Source organism: Callospermophilus lateralis, chromosome 17 (assembly GCF_048772815.1).
Source record: "Callospermophilus lateralis isolate mCalLat2 chromosome 17, mCalLat2.hap1, whole genome shotgun sequence".
Classification (NCBI taxonomy): domain Eukaryota; kingdom Metazoa; phylum Chordata; class Mammalia; order Rodentia; family Sciuridae; genus Callospermophilus; species Callospermophilus lateralis.
The window spans coordinates 64,267,319-64,284,689 of NC_135321.1; the positions used below are offsets into that span (position 1 = coordinate 64,267,319).

The 17,371-nt window shown below is 44.4% G+C and overlaps 1 protein-coding gene across 6 annotated transcripts in view; it reads right to left on the reverse strand.

Moving 5' to 3' along the window:
* The window catches only part of Ldlrad4 (low density lipoprotein receptor class A domain containing 4), a 370,745-nt gene that overhangs the window by 81,141 nt on the left and 272,233 nt on the right, over positions 1 to 17,371 (reverse strand). The gene's annotated exons all lie outside the window — the stretch shown is intronic.

The window sequence follows — 17,371 nt, forward strand, 5'->3', positions numbered from 1 at the left end:
AATTCCACAGACTAAAATAAGACCGCCTTAGCTGCCCCGGGCACTGCTGGTCTGAAGCACAGGCGGAGCAGGGCTAATTTTAACTCCTTCTATTCTCTGTGTTTCTTCCTCTGCTCTTTCCCCAGAACCCTGGCCCCTCGTCTGTTCCTGGTCACAGCTGCAGCCTTTAATGGTTCACTGCTCAGCTACTCAGTTTAGTTCCCTTTCTTCAGATATTTAAAACACAATTACAGTTTTGTTCTTCTATTTAAATGCCTAGTGAGTAAAATAAATTTGATAGAACCATTTGGGTTTTTTTTGAACCTTACACTCAAGAACTCCTTGCCCCCAAGTGCCCCGACTGGGGTGTCCCCCAGGGCCTTCTAGACACTGCCCCAGGGCCTGTGACCAGGACCATCTCCACCAGCCCACGTTGCTCTAGCCACGTGCACCCTCACTGTCGCTGAGAAAGGAAGGCAGCTGTTTCCATTATGGTTTTAGCCCAAACAAAACTCCAACTTCTTATTAAGAATGTTTAATAAAATCAACAGGGCGTTAAAAACTGCCAGCAGGGAGCTTAGCAAATTAGAGGCTTGCATGGTGGCTCCCTCTGCGCCTGGATGCAAACATTTCTCATCTTTATACAGCTTGTCTGAAACATCATAATGTCATCCCAGCCAGCCCCCCCTGCTCCGTGTGGTGTGCAACTGTGTCTGCGTGAGGTGCACATTAGCATCGATGTGTGACGCAAGTGAAACGCAACCCTGTCGGGATTGGTGGGGCTGAGCAGCTGCTTGCTTCTCGGGGGTAGGAGACTCAAGAAGTGGCTTCAGGGTGCATGAGATCATTAAGACAGCCCCACTTTGAGATGTTGCTATTTACTAGGTACGAATGAAAAGCGAGCCCACTCTGCTAGACATGGACAGATTTCCAACCGGTGAAGACAGGGTTCTCATTCTCAAGTGGCTTGTGCAGAAAGCTAACTTTCCACATCGTTTTAGCTTCTAAAGATGCTCAGAATCCTCCATCCTATAAGATATAAGGAATCTCGTGATCCAAAGGCATGCCACTCAAGTAAGGACCAAGTGCTACATTTTCTCCCTCTTTGCCTCCTAGGATGATTTAACTGAAAGAAAGTCTGCGAGGGAAAGCTGATTCACCAAGAAAGATGCAGAGTTCTTGCCCGTGTAGGAACTATAGACACCAGCATCTGGGCCCACTGAGCTCTTATCCAGCATCGATAGATTTCAAGATGGCAAAAGGGGACCACAGCTGCACAGCCTCACTGCTCCAACCAGAACTGCAAATCTTTCTTTTGAAGTGGCATAAATAAAAGAGAAGGGGCTGGTTCCATCAAGGGCAACGCAGTGGAACCATCTCTTCAGGCCAGTGGGTTCTGCCTGCCAAGAGCCACAGCCTAGCAGCAAGCAGGTCCCCTGTAGGAAAGCAGTGGCTTTAGCATGCACCTCGCTAAGCCAAGCATGCAGTGTGGGGTGGGGAACATGGGCCTCCTGAGCACCTAGGAAGCGCCTACCACACTGACCTATGGACAGTGGGAGGACACGCCTCCCTTGGGGGCTGTGCCAGCATGCAAGTAAACCACCAGCATTATTCAGGTACATCCAATGGCAGTGGAAATTGTGGTATTAAAAAAAAAATTGCCATCTCCACCTCCAGGCACTGGGACTGTAGCTGGCTGGCACGGCACCTGCCTAGCATGCACAGGGTCCCAGGTTCAGTGCCAGCACCAAAACATAAACAAACAAAGCCACCATCTCCAGTCATTTGTTGTTGAGCTATTTCAGGTGTGTGGGGGAGTGTGTGGGAGGGAGGGTGTATGTCTGTGATGTTTCTCTGCAGGGCTTTGTCACTGACCTCCCTTCTCTCACCTGATGAGCTGCAAAGTCAGATCAAGGTTGACTACACCCATCCTTCCACCTGTGTGTATCAACCTCCACTGACTTTCACAACCCTCCCCCAATGGCAGAGGCTGGCCCATGAGCCCTGATCCTGGAAGCTTCCAGGCACAGACTCCAAAGCTCTCACTTCACAGGCCAGGGGAACTGAACTCCAGAAAGGGGGAGACCCCGGCTTGAGATCCTACAGTTACAGAGGATGCTACGAGATCACTCCCTCTCAGCTCTGCTTTCAGATGATTGCTCTGTGACTTCCCAGATGGAGCCAACCAACTCACCGGCTGGATTCTTCCCAACACCAGTGCTGCTCCATGGGCTTCCCCTGCCTTTCAAGAAACATGTGCACGGGGGCTGGGGATGTGGCTCAAGCGGTAGTGCGCTCGCCCTGGCATGCATGCGGCCAGGGTTCGATCCTCAGCACCACATACAAAGATGTTGTGTCCGCCAATAACTAAAATAAAATAAGTATTAAAAAACTCTCTCTTTCTCACTCTCACTCTAAAAAAAAAAAAGAAAAAAAGAAACATGTGCACGTATCACCTCTTAATGGCTCAAAATCACTGTCACCTGGGCCTTAAGCAGACCCAGCGTCATCATTTAGCTTTCCTGGCCCCATGACATCTCCCGTAGCTTTCCCGCCCTCTTCCACCCACACGATGACTCATTTTTTAGTTAATAAACATCATTACTCACAACTGGCCACAGCAGAGATCATGTAAAAGAATAACCAAAGTTACTTCTGGTCCTAACCACATCACTCCAGAAAGAAAGCCAACAGCAAATCCCAACAGGGATAGGATAAGATTGTACAGAACAACTGTCCCACCAGGGGTTGGGGGGTCACTGAAGAGTTCCTCATCTGCAGCTTAACATTTAATCTTATTTGTAATTTTCCAGTACTTCAACTGAGGGTTCTGCATACATTTTGGCTCTGCCAAAGGATTCATCTACATGTGATCTGGACATTAGAACAAGGGTTCCAAGGGGTGCTCCCTCTGCTTTATGCATAACCCAGAACCCTGAGGTTCCAGGCACCTGACTTGAACTGCAAGGCCAGTGGGCAGCTCATCACTATGGTGGGAGAGTCCTGGGGAGCAAAGTCAGAAAGGAGAGAGCTCTGGTCTCCTGGACCCACCCTCCTTTATGTCCCATCAGCAGCTCCCAAGGGGTCCACATGGAGCAGCTGGCCAGGCCCATCAGGAGAAGGGCATACTGCTGCCTGTCCTCTCAGCAAAGGACCTTCCAAGGAACCTTTCTGATAAAATCTGAATTGTCTGGTCCTTAAACCCCCCACACTGACTTCAAATGATGGCTATTTACCTTCTATGAAAGTATAGATCATGGCCTGAGTGGCAGTGCATGCCTGTGATCCCAGGGGCTTGGGAGGCTCAGCCATAGTACCTTAGAGAGGCCGTCTCTCGAAACAAAAAATAAAAATAAAAAAAGGGCGGGGGATGTGGGCACGTGGTTAAGTGTCCCTGGGTTCAATCCCAGTACCAATAAATAAATAAAGTATAAATAATGTTTTGTGTAATAATTCCTTTAATTACAAAAGTAATGCCTGGTCATCACAGGAAATTTGGAAAGCACAGAGAAGCCCATAGGAAGACCCACACAAATGCCCCTCATCACCCCGTGCATACTCTGCAGGCCTCGGGGAGCCACAGCCTGTGTCAGAGGCTGCGTCTGAGGCTGTGGAGCCAAACTTCGGCGGGGCCTCAGAATCTCACTCTATGAGGATGGCTCTTCTCCATCCTCTGAAACACCACTGGTGTGTTCAGACCTGAGCTGAGATGTCCATGGGGCCCAGGTTTGGTTCTGTGAGCTTCCAGTGGACTTACATAATGTCTCCCCTCATTGCTCTGAAACTACACGACTCTACTCCTGCACCCCGGCACCCCATGTAGGCCACCATTATCAACCATCAATTCCCTCCAAAAGCCACTCCAGGTAGACCAAGCTCTGTGCCCACTGCCGGGATGATGGCACAGTTTTCTGTCCCCATAAAACACGTCTTTGTTTTCTTTTTGGATTTGTAATAGTATTTAGCTCAGGGCTCAATTCCTTCCAGCTTCAAATACCTTCCCTGCTCAGGAGGTGGGGCAGGAAGCTCAGCCTCTGCTATTTATGGTGTCAAAGAAGGTTTGTTTACCCTATTAACAAAATCAACAGTTGGAGTCCCTGGCACCCTAAAAATGTCTCTGGCCCACTGTGGCACCCTGATTAGGAAATAACACTCCAGGAAAACAGCCCCAAGGCAGAGCAGAGCCTAGGGGGAAGAAAATCACATTTTCACTGAGATTTCCCAATTTTGCCTCTGAAAGTAATTTTTAAAGAGCAGCTTAGTTCCCGAGCAGGCCCAGTCACTTACGGCAGAGTCAGGTCTAGAAGGGGATGAATGTCAGCCTGTTTCACAGTGAGTCAGGCTGAGTGTGCACACACGTGCTCAGAGCGCAAGCCCAGTGCAAGCCCAGAGTGCCCGTCAGGGGGGTCCCACTGCCCGCCAGGGCCTGAGCTGGCCCCTGAACACTTCCTCAATTCCCCCTTCCAGAAGCTCTGTTGAGGTGGAGGAAGGGATCTTTTTTTTTTTTTTTTTTAAAGAAAGAGTGAGAGAGAGAGAGAATTTTTTAACATTTTTTTTTTTTTTTTTTTTAGTACTTGGTGGACACAACATCTTTGTTTGTACGTGGTGCTGAGGATCGAACCCGGGCCGCACGCATGCCAGGCAAGCGCGCTACCACTTGAGCCACATCCCCAGCCCCAAGGAAGGGATCTTATAAAGAAATGAGTTCAGGAAGATTGACGTCCCCGAGGGCACAAGAAGATGCAGGACAAAATCCATGGGCAGCAAACTCCACTCCTCTACCCAACACCTAATGTGTGATGGAAGGATCAAGACGAAGACGTGCAAGAAAATCTGTAAATGCTAATCAACAGATGAGATGCTACTTTTAACAATAAAGCATCAGTGCGAATTCTCTCCATTTGAAAAATCCTTTTGCAATTTGTTAAACCTCCGTTCAGGGTTCTAAAACTTGATAGACCTTTAAATTAGACACTTCCATGTCCCTTGTTCTCAGCCAGAATACCCTCCCGTAAACAAAGGTCAACGCCCTGGGGCAAAACTGCAAAAGAAAGAGCCAGAGGGTCTCAGCATTCAGACGACTCAGCACCCCGGAGGCTGGCATCTGCTGGTGTGGGTGCTGGCAGGAGAAGGCTGCAGATACGGGATGAAGATAATTTTAGGAGCAAGAGCTTAAGCCCTTCAGTTCCAGCCCTATTTGGTGGATGTCCCAGGAAGGTGTTAAAGGGCACAAAAGTAGGATTGCTCATCTGTGTGCTTGTTACCACACCTGACAGGGTCCCAGGGAGGATTTAGATTTAGTTGGTAGGATGCAACAGGAACCCCGTTCAGTGTATCCTGAAGAAATTTAAATGGGTGGTCCCTAAATTGTCTTGCAATGAACAGTGTCCCCCGCCCCCCCATCCCAGCACAGGGAAGACACCTCCACAAGCCAGCTCTGCCCCAGACTGGCAATGATGTCACACCCAAGGCTATACTGGCAGCCGCTGTGACCATTCTGACCAGGCTTATCCAAAGGTGATTCCCCTCGGCACCTGGATGACCAACTGAGCAACATGGGAAGGACAAGGCCAGGACTCGAGGGGGAGCAGTAAAGGGGAGGCAGGGAATCTTTGCTCTCTTCTCAACAGATCCAGCAGCTCTGAGCTCAAAATAGCCCTCTGTGGCCAGGCACTGTGGCGCACACCTGTAATCCCAGTGGCTCCAGAGTCTGGAGCAGGAGGATCTCGAGTTCAATGCCAGCCTCAGCAACTTTGCGAGGGCCTAAGCAATTCAGCCAGACCCCGTCTCTAAATAAAATACAAAAAAAGGGCTGGGGATGTGGCTCAGTGGTTAAGTGCCCCTGGGTTCAATCCCTGTTTTTTTTTTTTTTTTAAATAGCCCTCCTTGGCAGGGAAGAAAGCACCAGAGCAAGGATTTATTTAAAAAACACGGAGGACCAAAAGGCCACCCACCTGTGGTGGAGCCTAGGAGGGTGGGTAAGGCTCATATGTAAACCAAAAGGACAACTGCGGGTGCTCAGGACAGGAATCTAGGCAATGCTTTGAGGAGAAACCAGTTCTGCCTGGAGAGTCAAGGATGGCTTTAACCAGGACAGACAGGGATCACATTCAAGTAGACACAGTGCACCAGACAGAGGAAACGGCACAGGTATGACTTTTTAAACCACTAACCAAGTCCCCAATGTCAAGTTCATAACGGCTCCATGAACAGAACCTGACTGCTGTTGGGTAAGTATAACTGGAGTTCAAAGCCATCTTTTTTCAAGGTGCTAAACTTCTCACACCAGGTGAGATCCAAAGGTAGTACAGGGTTAGAGAGTGTTTCCAAGCATTTGGGTAGGGAATAATGTCCTGAAGCATCATCCCTATGGCTCATTATAATCTGAAGCGATTCACAATATGACGGCTAGCCGTCATATTCAGACTTCTGGACACTGTAACAGGAAACACCAGCTCTAGTCTCAATAAGCTCACATCTCAAGAGGGGACCTGGAAGCACCATTACCCTTGAGGACCCCTCTTCCCACTGGCCTGGGTATTCTTCCTGGGTGTTCTTCCCCTCTTCCCATTGGCCTGGGTGTCATCTGTGCAGGCGCACAAGTGTGCACATCCCCCTTCACACAGGAGATCCACGGTTCTCACTGCCTTTGCCTCGCTCAGTAACGAGTGCTGTGTCTCTTGCTGTAATATCTTCAACCAAGTCCCTGTTATTGGCGTTGGCTAGTGCAAATCCAAGGTCTCGGTATTGTGATGGACAACTTCAGAGGAGCACATTTTCACCATTGCAATGAGCATCCTTGAATATTTATCTTCGTGCATTGGTCTAAATGCTAAGCAGAATGGTGTGCACTTTTACATTTTGTTCTATTCTCCCCAGCATCTTCCAAGATGGCAGCACTAACTTACACACTGGCGGGAGGCCGGCCTGGCTGACGCAGACTGCTGTGGAGGTGTAGGACAGGCATCAGCTACTTGCCTTCTGATGGGGCCGCGCTGTAGCACTGGAAACTGTCACAGAGACAGGAACAGGAAGGCCTCTGTGAGACTAAACACTCAAATTTCCCACCAAACTCATGGACAGCTGGCCTTGCCCACAGAGAAGGGGCCAAGCATGGCTCTGCTTGGTCCCCACTTGGAAATATCCACAAAGTACAAAGGACCAGCGCAGCCAAACCACTCAACGACCCCAAAAGTAAGAAATGAAACAAAAGTGCTTTGGGGGACACCACAAGAGTTTTCCATCTTAAAAACCATCATCAGCAGACACCGATTATCTGTGTATCTCACACCAGATCTTTCTCCTGACATGGTGTAACTTACAACATGGGTGGCGTTTCCTTCAAATTACCTTCCCTGTGGCTCATTATAATCTGAAGCGATTCACAATGTTCCTGTGAATCGCGCCGGACAGATTATTTTCTTTACGTGCAGTCAGCAGCTGTTGAGGTAGACTAATAAATAACCAGCGCAGAACCCCCACTGCACCCTGGAAAGGCTGTAAATAAACCTAACAACCCGCAGCATAAACACATCTCCCGCTCTCAACCAGGATGGAATACCTTTCAGAAACTCTGCTGGTTATGAACGTGTCTGAAGAAGAAGAAGATCTCTAGAGGACACATTTGGAATGCCTATTTCTTCCAGAAAAAATATGAGTCCCACAGCTTCCTGTTTCCCTTGGCCCTGCCCTTGACTTGACAACTGCAGACATCTGCAAACCACCCTTACGAACACCAAATCATTGACTTCGTGTCCATTTTAGATACAAATCTACTTTTATCTCAATTTCTTGGCCCATATCTCTTACCAATTTTTTTTAAAAAAAAAACTTGTATTTTTAATAAGAGACAGACACAGATAAATTGGAAAGATTTGTTGCAAAAACAAACAAAACACCTTGTTTTACCCAATTGCCACTGGGAGTGGGTTGTGTATTCTGGGACCATATTTCTTACTCATTTCCTTGTTCTTGAGCCAGAAGGAGCATCAGCATGTTGGTACCTAATGCTCAGTCTGCCCCACTCTCCTAGGGACTCCAGGGTCTCCAGAGCTGTCCTAGGACCTGACAGTGGCTTCCAAGGACCCTGTGGGCCATAGCGAGCCCAGGGCAGCCACTACCTGGTCCTGCCTCAGGGCATCTGTCTCCCAGCTAGGCACCTCTCCCTCCCCTCAGCGACACTGGGTATAAATTCCTTTTCATGCACTAGGAGTTTCTTTTCTGAGGTAAGAGTCATGATGAATTCTGTGCCTGTCGAAGGTACTTAACGCTGAGCCAAGTGACCAAAGACACAAGCTCGATCCTTAAGTCAGTCCCCTCCACTTGTAAGGGGACTTCTTCCCTCCCACCCAAACACAGCTACGATGCTCCCTGTTTCATCTGTAAATCCCGTTTAGGAAAAGAAGAAAACACAAATATTATCCAACAGTGATGGATACAGACGTGTGGGGGGCAGGGGTGACTGACTGTATTTAGACAGGCGGAAGTCATCTCTCTGTCTGCAACACCCACCACGAGATTTCTGTAGCAAAGGACCTAAAGCCAAGAGCTCGCATCTGTTTTTCCTATTGGCAAAATAGAATATTAGCTTCTTCGAATTCTTGGGCTGCCCTTGAACAGCTTGTTTTCTATGTAAATAAAACCAAATGAAATTGAACTACTTTTAGCGACAGAAAAATAGCGCTCATAAATCCCACCTACTACCAGGATTGTTGAGCAAGCCCACGGCTGCTCCACACCGAGGGTCCTGCTGCTCCTTCAGTCAGGGGCTCCACGCTCCCTCCTTGGCCCCTAATCTCCCTAGTGTCCTCAGAATAAGGTGTTGCTGGGAAGTCATAGGTGATGTCCCTACAAGCTTTTATCACACCCGCAGGCCTGCCAGGGGGATCACTCTGCTGGAGAAAAGAAGAGCTGGACAAAGCCACTTGTCTTTTTTTCCTTGTAATAAGGAGAAGGATATTAAAACCAAAATCAAAAGCTACACCAAAGGAAATGGAATTTCTCATGAAAGACCAAAGAGGTACAAGAATACTGGCCTAAATGTCCCTCCCAGGGACAAATAAAAAAGATTAGTCAGCATTCCTTCAAATATTTTGTTAAGAAGATAAACTCTAAAGGCTCAAACCCTAACCAGGGCCAAATGTCCCTAAAGAAGGCTCTTGGCAGTGACAATGAAAGAGGCAGAAAAATCACAAACGTAAATGATGCTTGTCTCATCCAAATGAGACTGTGGAAGGAAAGCTGTCTTCCCCTCCCACACGCACTTACTCTCACAACGACCTTTATGACATGAGAACTATCCACACGGGATTTTGACATGAGATAGGTATAAAGGTGTTATTATACCCATTTTACAGATAAGGAAACCCAGGATCGACACTATGGCCAGAGCCATAGAGGCTCAATCCCTTGATGTAGGATTGCAAGGTCAGGAGATCAGGTGTCCTGCAGCAAGTTGGTGAGTGTGGCACTTTGCACCTGACCAGTCTGCTGCCTTGGCTCCCCATTTCCAGGCAGAGCCTTGTCTACATTTCCATGAGGCACATTTTACTTTTCTCTATATCCCATCTAATTCTTTTTTTGCGGGGTGGGGTACAAGAGATTGAACTCAGGGACACTCAACCACTGAGCCACATCCCTAGCCCTTCTTTATACTTTTTTAGAGACAGGGTCTCACTGAGTTGCTTAGGACCTTGATAAATTGCTGAAGCTGGCTTGATCATCCTCCTGCCTCAGCTTCCCAAAAGTCACTGGGATTAAAGGTGTGTGCCACCATGCCCAGCCTCTACCCCATCTAATTCTTTTATCAGCTTTAAGAAATAGCTCCATGGAGGCAGGTGTATTACTAGGCCAGTCACTGAGAGTAGAGTTCTCTGGAATAGGAAACAAAACAACTTTTCATGAATTCTTCAGAGAGGAGAGATGAGAAGGTGTGGGCCAATCATTCCAACAGATTTATGGAACTGTAATGGACCACACCCATTAATTAAAAAGAAGTCCTCACACTCCAGGAAAAGTATCACCAGGGACAAAACAGTTAGTTTCACTACCGAAAGTTTCACTAGTGAAAGGGGACTTCACCAGGACAGAGCAATCAAATGATCATGCATCTAAAGACAGAGCATCGAAACACACAGAGCAAACTGGAGGAAACCAGAGGGAGAAACGGAAAACCCAGAGAGAGGGTCTAGTTCCCCCTCTCAACAGGGGCCAGAATGACCTGACGGGCGACAGCCAACTGCTTCTTCCAAGCCAATGGCAACACTACTGCAGGAGAGCGGCCACAGCGATGTATTAGAGGAGGGGTGGCCTCATTCCAACAAAACTTTATCTTAAAAGGCAGTGGGGTGGATTCAGCTCACAAGCTGATCTCTAAACTAATGATGATGATGACGATGATATTTTTTTTTAAGTCAACAGAGACGTTTATAAAAGAGCGGAGAAACATCACCTGACTCCCAGAACTTATAAAGGCAAAGACTGAAATCATATGAAGCCTAATATTGGAACACAACAGAATTAAGTTTAAAAAGTAACAGTATCAAGATAACTAGGTAACTCCCAGATATTTGGAAGTTAAACAGTCCTTTTCTAAGAGATGCACACATCAAAGAGGAAATTAGAAAATCCTTTGGATTAGTTCAAAATTTGTGGGATGCAAGTAAAACATTTAGAGATGTCTTGATCTTCAAATCACTGTATTAGAGAAGATGTAAAATCAATTATCTGAATTCCCACCTTAAGAAAGTAGAACAAAAAAGTAACTCCAAAGAAAGTAAATGGAAAGCAACAATAAATATAGGAACACAAATAATAATAAAAAAAAAAAAAACAGAAAAGTAAGGGAGAAAATCAATGAAGGGAAAAGCTGGTTATTCAACAAGATCAATAAAACAGATAAGGCTCTCGCTAGACTAGAGAAGAAAACAGCAGACACAAATCACCAAAATCAAGAACAAAAGACGAAGCACCACTGCCAATCCTACAGATGCTAAAGGACATGAAAGAATATTATGAACAATTTTGACAACTTAGATGAAAATGGACAAATTTATTGGAAGACATAAATTATACTAATGAATACAATGAGGTACAGAAAAATTGAAGGAACCTAAGTCAATCAAATCACACACACACACACACACACACACACACACACACACACACATGCACACAAGGGCCCAGATGGCTTCTCTGATGAATTCTAACAAGTATCTAAACAGGAAATAGGACCACTCTTACCCAAATTATTTCAGAAAACAGAGGAGAAGGGACCACCTCTCAAGTCATTTTATGGAGCCAATATTAATTACCCTGAGGCCAAAACAGATAAACACATCGCAAAAGGGGAAGATAACAGGCCAGTATCTCTTTAAAACCAAATGCAAAAATCCTTGGCAAAACTTTAGCAGACAGACACGGCAATGTAGAAAAAGGATAATGCATCATGGCCAATTTGGTTTTATCCCAAGAATGGAAGATTAGTTTGATATCTAAAATTCAATCAATATAATCCATCAAATTATAGAATAATTGACACATAAAATTGTACATGTTTATGGGGTGCCAGGTGATATCTGTATAAGTATATGCTGCATCATATTCAAATAAGAATAAAAGTATCTATCTCCTCAAACATGTATCACTTCCTTATGGTGAGAACACTCAAACTCATTTCTTCTGGTGTTTTTGAAATACACAGTACGTTACCATCATCAGTCTACACTGCACCAGAACACTGGAACCTCACTGACCAACCTTTCCCCATCCCTCAACCCCTATATTCTAGAATTTTTTTAAAAAAACATCTGATCATTTCAATAGATGCATAAAAAGTATTTGGCAAATTTCAACATTAATTCATGATTTTTAAAAAGACTCCAAGAAGAGTAGGAATAAAAGGGAACTTCTCCGATCTGATTAAAAACAACTACAAAAGGCAAATTGCTAGTAACAGGAAACAAGGCAATGATGTCCTGGTTTTAACCACTTTTACTCAACTTTGTACTAATGGTTCTGGCCAATGCTGTAAAGCAAGAAAAGAAACTGAAAGCATAAGGGTTGGAAACAAAAAAGTAAAAGTGCAGAAGATGTAACTTTGTGCAGAAAAAAAGCCCTAGAGAATCCACAAAAAGAGCTGCTACAAGAAATATATGAATCTAGCAAAGTCCTAGGACACAAGATTGATGCACGAAAATTAATTGTATTTCTTTAACAATAATAACTTAGAAATGAAAATTTCTAAAAACTTCCATTTGTAAGAGCATTAACTAGCCTTAATTAATGAAAGGTATATAGAAAATGTACACTGAAAATTAAGAAATTTTGCAAAAGAAAACCAAAGAAGATCTTAGTATATGAAGAGAAAAAAGTTAATTGATTGGAAGATTCAATGTTATTAAGATGGCAATTTTCTTTAAATTAATCTTTAAATTATGTAAAACTGCAATTAAAATCATAGCATGCTTTTTTGAACAAACTGACAAATTAAATTTAAAATTTTATATGGCAAAGAAAGGACCTAAAGTCAAACGTCTTGACACAGGATATGGCTAGAACATTTACACTACCTAATTTAAGAGTTCTTATAAATCTACAATAATCAAGAGAGTGCAATATTAGCATAAGGAAAAATACAGAGTTCAGTGGAACAGTACAGAAACTCCAAAAACAAACCCAATCATATAGGGCCCATTAATTTTCAACAAAGGTGCCATGGTTAGTCAATGGGAGAAAAATATCCCTTCCTCAAGTGAGGCTGGGACTGCAGTGTCTTTATGGAAAGGGAACTTGACCATGAACTCACACCATGCTGCAAAACTAACCTGACAGAATCATAGAACTAAAGAGATGTTAAAACTACTAAACCTATAAAAGAAAATACAGGAGAAAATCTTCATGATATTAGATTTGGCAAATGTTTCTTCAATAGGACACAAAACCCAGAAATTATGTAAGAAAAATTATAAAATGGACCTCACAAAATTTTAAATCTCTTGCCCTTTAAAACAGTTGAGAAAACAAGAAGCAAATCAGAGACCTGGAGAAAGCATTTGCTATATTTATATCTAAAACAAAGGTTTATATCCAGAATACACATAGGTTTCTTACAAAACAATAAAAAGACAAAACAACCCAATAAAACATGAGCAGAAAATTTGAACCAAAAATAAAAACATAAATATTCACAAAAGTAAATATATAAATAATCAACAAACACAAAGAGAAATACTCAATATCACTAGACATCAGAGAAATGCATATTAAAACAACACTATACAACTACCAAGATGACTAAAGGTAAAAAAGACAATAGCAAGTGTTGGTGAGGATGTGAAGCAACTGGAACCCTCATTCTTCATTGATTAGAATACAAAATGGCACTGCCAGTGTGAAAATCATGGCATTATCTTTTTCTTTTCTTTTTTTTTTTTAAGAGAGAGAGAGAGAATTTTTTAATATTTATTTTTCAGTTTTCGGTGGACACAACATCTTTATATTATTTTTTATGTGGTGCTGAGGATCGAACCCAGCGCCCCGCGCATGCCAGGTGAGCACATTACGGCTTGAGCCACATCTCCAGCCCTCATGGCATTATCTTTTAAGTTAAACATACACTTACCATATGATCTGGCTGTTCAAATCTTTGGTATTTAACACAGAGAAATAAGAATATAATCCCACAGTAAATACTTACAGGAGTATAGTCATCTTAGCCCCAAACAAGAAACAATTAAAATGGATAAGCAATTAGAATGGATAACCAAATTATCACCCATCCATACCACAGATCACTACTCAGCAATAAAATGGAATGAACTACTCAAACATCCCATTATTTGAATGGATCTCAAAATATTATACTAAATGAAAGTAAAACATTTTAAGAGGATTACATAATGTATTCTCTGATTCTTATTATATTATAGAAAAGCAAGAAGGAGTGTAACAGAAAGCAGATCAGAGGTGGTCTGGACCCTGGGGTCAAGGTTGAGCACTGAGAACAAATGTTCACCAGGTAAACTTTCCAGGTGATGAGATTGTTCTAAAACTTGATTGTGATATAGATGACTTGACTGTAGATCATGACCAATATTCACTAAGCTGTATACAAAAAATGAGTAAGCTTTACTGTTTATTAATTATACCTCAATAAAAGATACAAAAAGACGTTCCACAGCCAGGCAGAAAAAAATACAAACTGTGAGTATGCTCAAGTTAGCTGCACATCAGACAAATGAAATCCTTAAGTCTTCTCTGTTTATTTTGACTTCCTTGTAGGCAGTTTAAGAGAAGATAATATAAACCAAAGAACTGAGCCCACGGTTCCTCAAAACATGGAAGACAGATGTTAGGAAACAGGCATTTCCTAGTCATCCGTGCAGTACTTCCCTTGACTCTGGCTGATTCATCCTTTTACTAACAGACTCTCATGGATCTGTCCGTCTGAACCTTTCCCTGATCCTTCCTGGGCTTATGCACGACATCTTTCATCTAGGGATTGTTTAATGAAGTCTCCCCTCAGTGACACTCCAGCTCACCATGACCTACTTTTCTCAATAGCGCAAACAAGCTATGGTGGGAACGATCGTGTCCCTAATGCTATCCACATCCTAATCCCTGGAATCTGAGGACACTTGGCTCTATTTAGGAAAAGCCAGTTTGCAGAAGTAATTTGGCTAAAGATCTTGCCCTAAGGAGATGATCCCACGCTATCCATGTGGGTCCCATGTCAGAGAGCCTGGAGAGTGAGTGAGTCCCTCCTTCCTGGCTCACCTTCTGGTCCCTTGGTGCTCCTCCAGTACTCTTGGGCCCCCTGGTGTGAATCACGGGTTGTGGGACCTTTTATTCTCACAGAGCAGAGGTTGGTTTCGCAGCCCTCGCCCCAGGTTTATGTTGGTCCCTCTGTCTCCCTTTCCTCTTTAAAGTAGCTAGCTTACACATACCTAAAAGGAACGAGAATCCAGCACGTCTAGCATCCCCTCCACTGGGCCTGCACGCTCAAAGTTAAAATTCCCCAGGGTCTCACCCATGGGTCCTGTGTGTCCCCCTTGGGCCCACGTCATGCAGCCAGACAGAGGTGGGATCAGACGTTAGCCTAACCTCTAGCTACTAGCACATTCCCGCTATCATTTAGGAGAGACAGAAATGCTTTCTACACCTTGTTCTTGAAGCCTTCCTGTTCTAAGGTATGTGCCTCCAAACTACAAAGGAAAGTCAGCAAAGTGCTTCATTCATTTAAAGTGTAACCAACATTTCTGCTTACAATAAAAAAGTTTTTGTTTACAGGGTGATTCAACGACAGGTCTCATTAAAAATTTAACCAGCTTTCTGAAAATAAAATTTTGACACATGCAGAGCATCTCCAAGAAGCCCAAATACTAAACATACCCAGGTTGTGCAGGAAGCTAATTACCCTCTAATTTAAAAAGTGTTGATGTATTCATGTGGATGCCACATTAAAGGGAAAGAGAAGGTTACAGGGAAGTACAGATATGAACTGCCTTGAAATACCAGTCTCTAAAACCCAAAGAGGTGGCAAAATATAAACCCCCCAGGAGTGATAGCAGCTGAGACACAGGAGACTTGGCCACACAGAGTTAACAGGAAGCCCCAGAAGGCAGCAGCCCTGCCTGCCAAGAGACACCCCTGAAGATTGTTCTGCTGGGTTTAACTGAACACAAACAGGAAGGCAGTTGCTTTCTGGCCACTCAAAGTCAATGCACTTTGTAATCATGTATTTTCTGGGGTGCCATTCATAAATAAAATTAATATTCAAGTTAAACCCAAATATTGGAAACTGAATTTTTGACAGGCTTCGTGGAAAATGCACTGGTGTACGCGAAGAAGATAAAAAAACTGAGATCACAACCTATTAACAAATCCGTTAATCTGTTTAAACTTTCTTCGCCACTCAGCCCTTTACCCCTAAAACATTCTACACGCTCAAGATCTGCCAATTTCAATGTTATTTTATCCCCCCTTTTTTTTTGTAATGTAAGCAGGGGAGTTAACAGTCAAAAGTTTGATAACAGTTGAGGACTGGAAATATATCCAAGGGATAAGGTTGTCAGCCTGAAAAATCAGTTGTAGCAAGAAAAATACCTTTGTGCAGATTAATGTGCCCTGTGTATTCAGACGAGAGCCCCTGCCCCATATTGATCTGGAGCCCATCACAGAACAATTACTGCTGTGAGGGTCGGGAATGCCACCTGTCTTGTTCCCTTATCCTCTGACACACAGTAGGTGTCTGGAAAACATGGTGAACTCATGAATGGAAAACAATGGACAAATTAATAGATGCTAGTAACCAAAGTCAGTGCTGCACACTACCTAGGGCCACGTGAGGTCCACTTCTGCTTTCCTCCTGATCTTACTTCACAGCAGCCTTGACAGGGAGTCTCCAGCGCCTGGTCAAAGGCTCCTCCTGCAGCCCCTGCCCAGCATGGGGTCTCCTGGTGCCAGTTTGGGGACTCAAGTGTGGCCTAAAGCAAGGTATGCCACTAGACAGTAGGAGCAGGAAGGTGTCAGAGGGCTTCCGCCCTAGGGGCTAGCAATCCTAAATATTTTACAAGCACTCCAGCTATTAAAAATGATTACACAGATGATCCTGCCTCTGTCTGCCAAGTCGGAGGTGGTGGATTCTTCTCCTTGTACTTAAAACCACAGATAAGATAAATATCAAAAGACTGGGGTGAGATTAGACTGATTACAGAGGTCATCTAGTTGCCTGGGCTGTTTGGTCTTTACACAAAGGCCTCCTTTCTGACGCCACCCACCGTCTCCCAGCCCTTCAGACTTCTTCAGGAAACACAGAAGACAGGGAATCAAACTGTGCCCGTTTTTCCTTTTTCCCCAATTCCATAGTCCCTGGAGTAACAATTCAGCTCAACCTGCTTGGAAATAAACTCAGATCACCCAGTCAGTAACTGGCAGATCTGTTTCCTGATTATCAATTTAATGCCACATTTAATCCAGACAGAAGCCTACAGCAGAAGCTTCAGACTCAAATTTAAATCGATAGGCATGTACTTCTCAGAGGGAGGAATGCTCTACCATCCCAAAGTCGGCCACCTTGGTGGTCTCTCCCCAGCACCCTGCTTCACACTGGAATTATACAGTGTGGGCCCCCATCCCTCGGCTGGTGGACCGGTCACAATCCAGGCACTCAGGTCCTCAGCTGTGATTCACTGCTCCCACTGAGCATCGCCCCAGCCCCCTGCCCTTGTTCCCACCTCCCTGAACCTGTCACTCTGCCCCACACATTGCCCTTGTTCTCTGCTCTTCAAAGTGACACCACCACAGGACAGGCTACAGCACTCTGCCCAAATCAGGGAGCGGCGAGGGGAACAGGGCAATGTGCAGCTTGGCACAGCAAAACACTAAGTGGCAA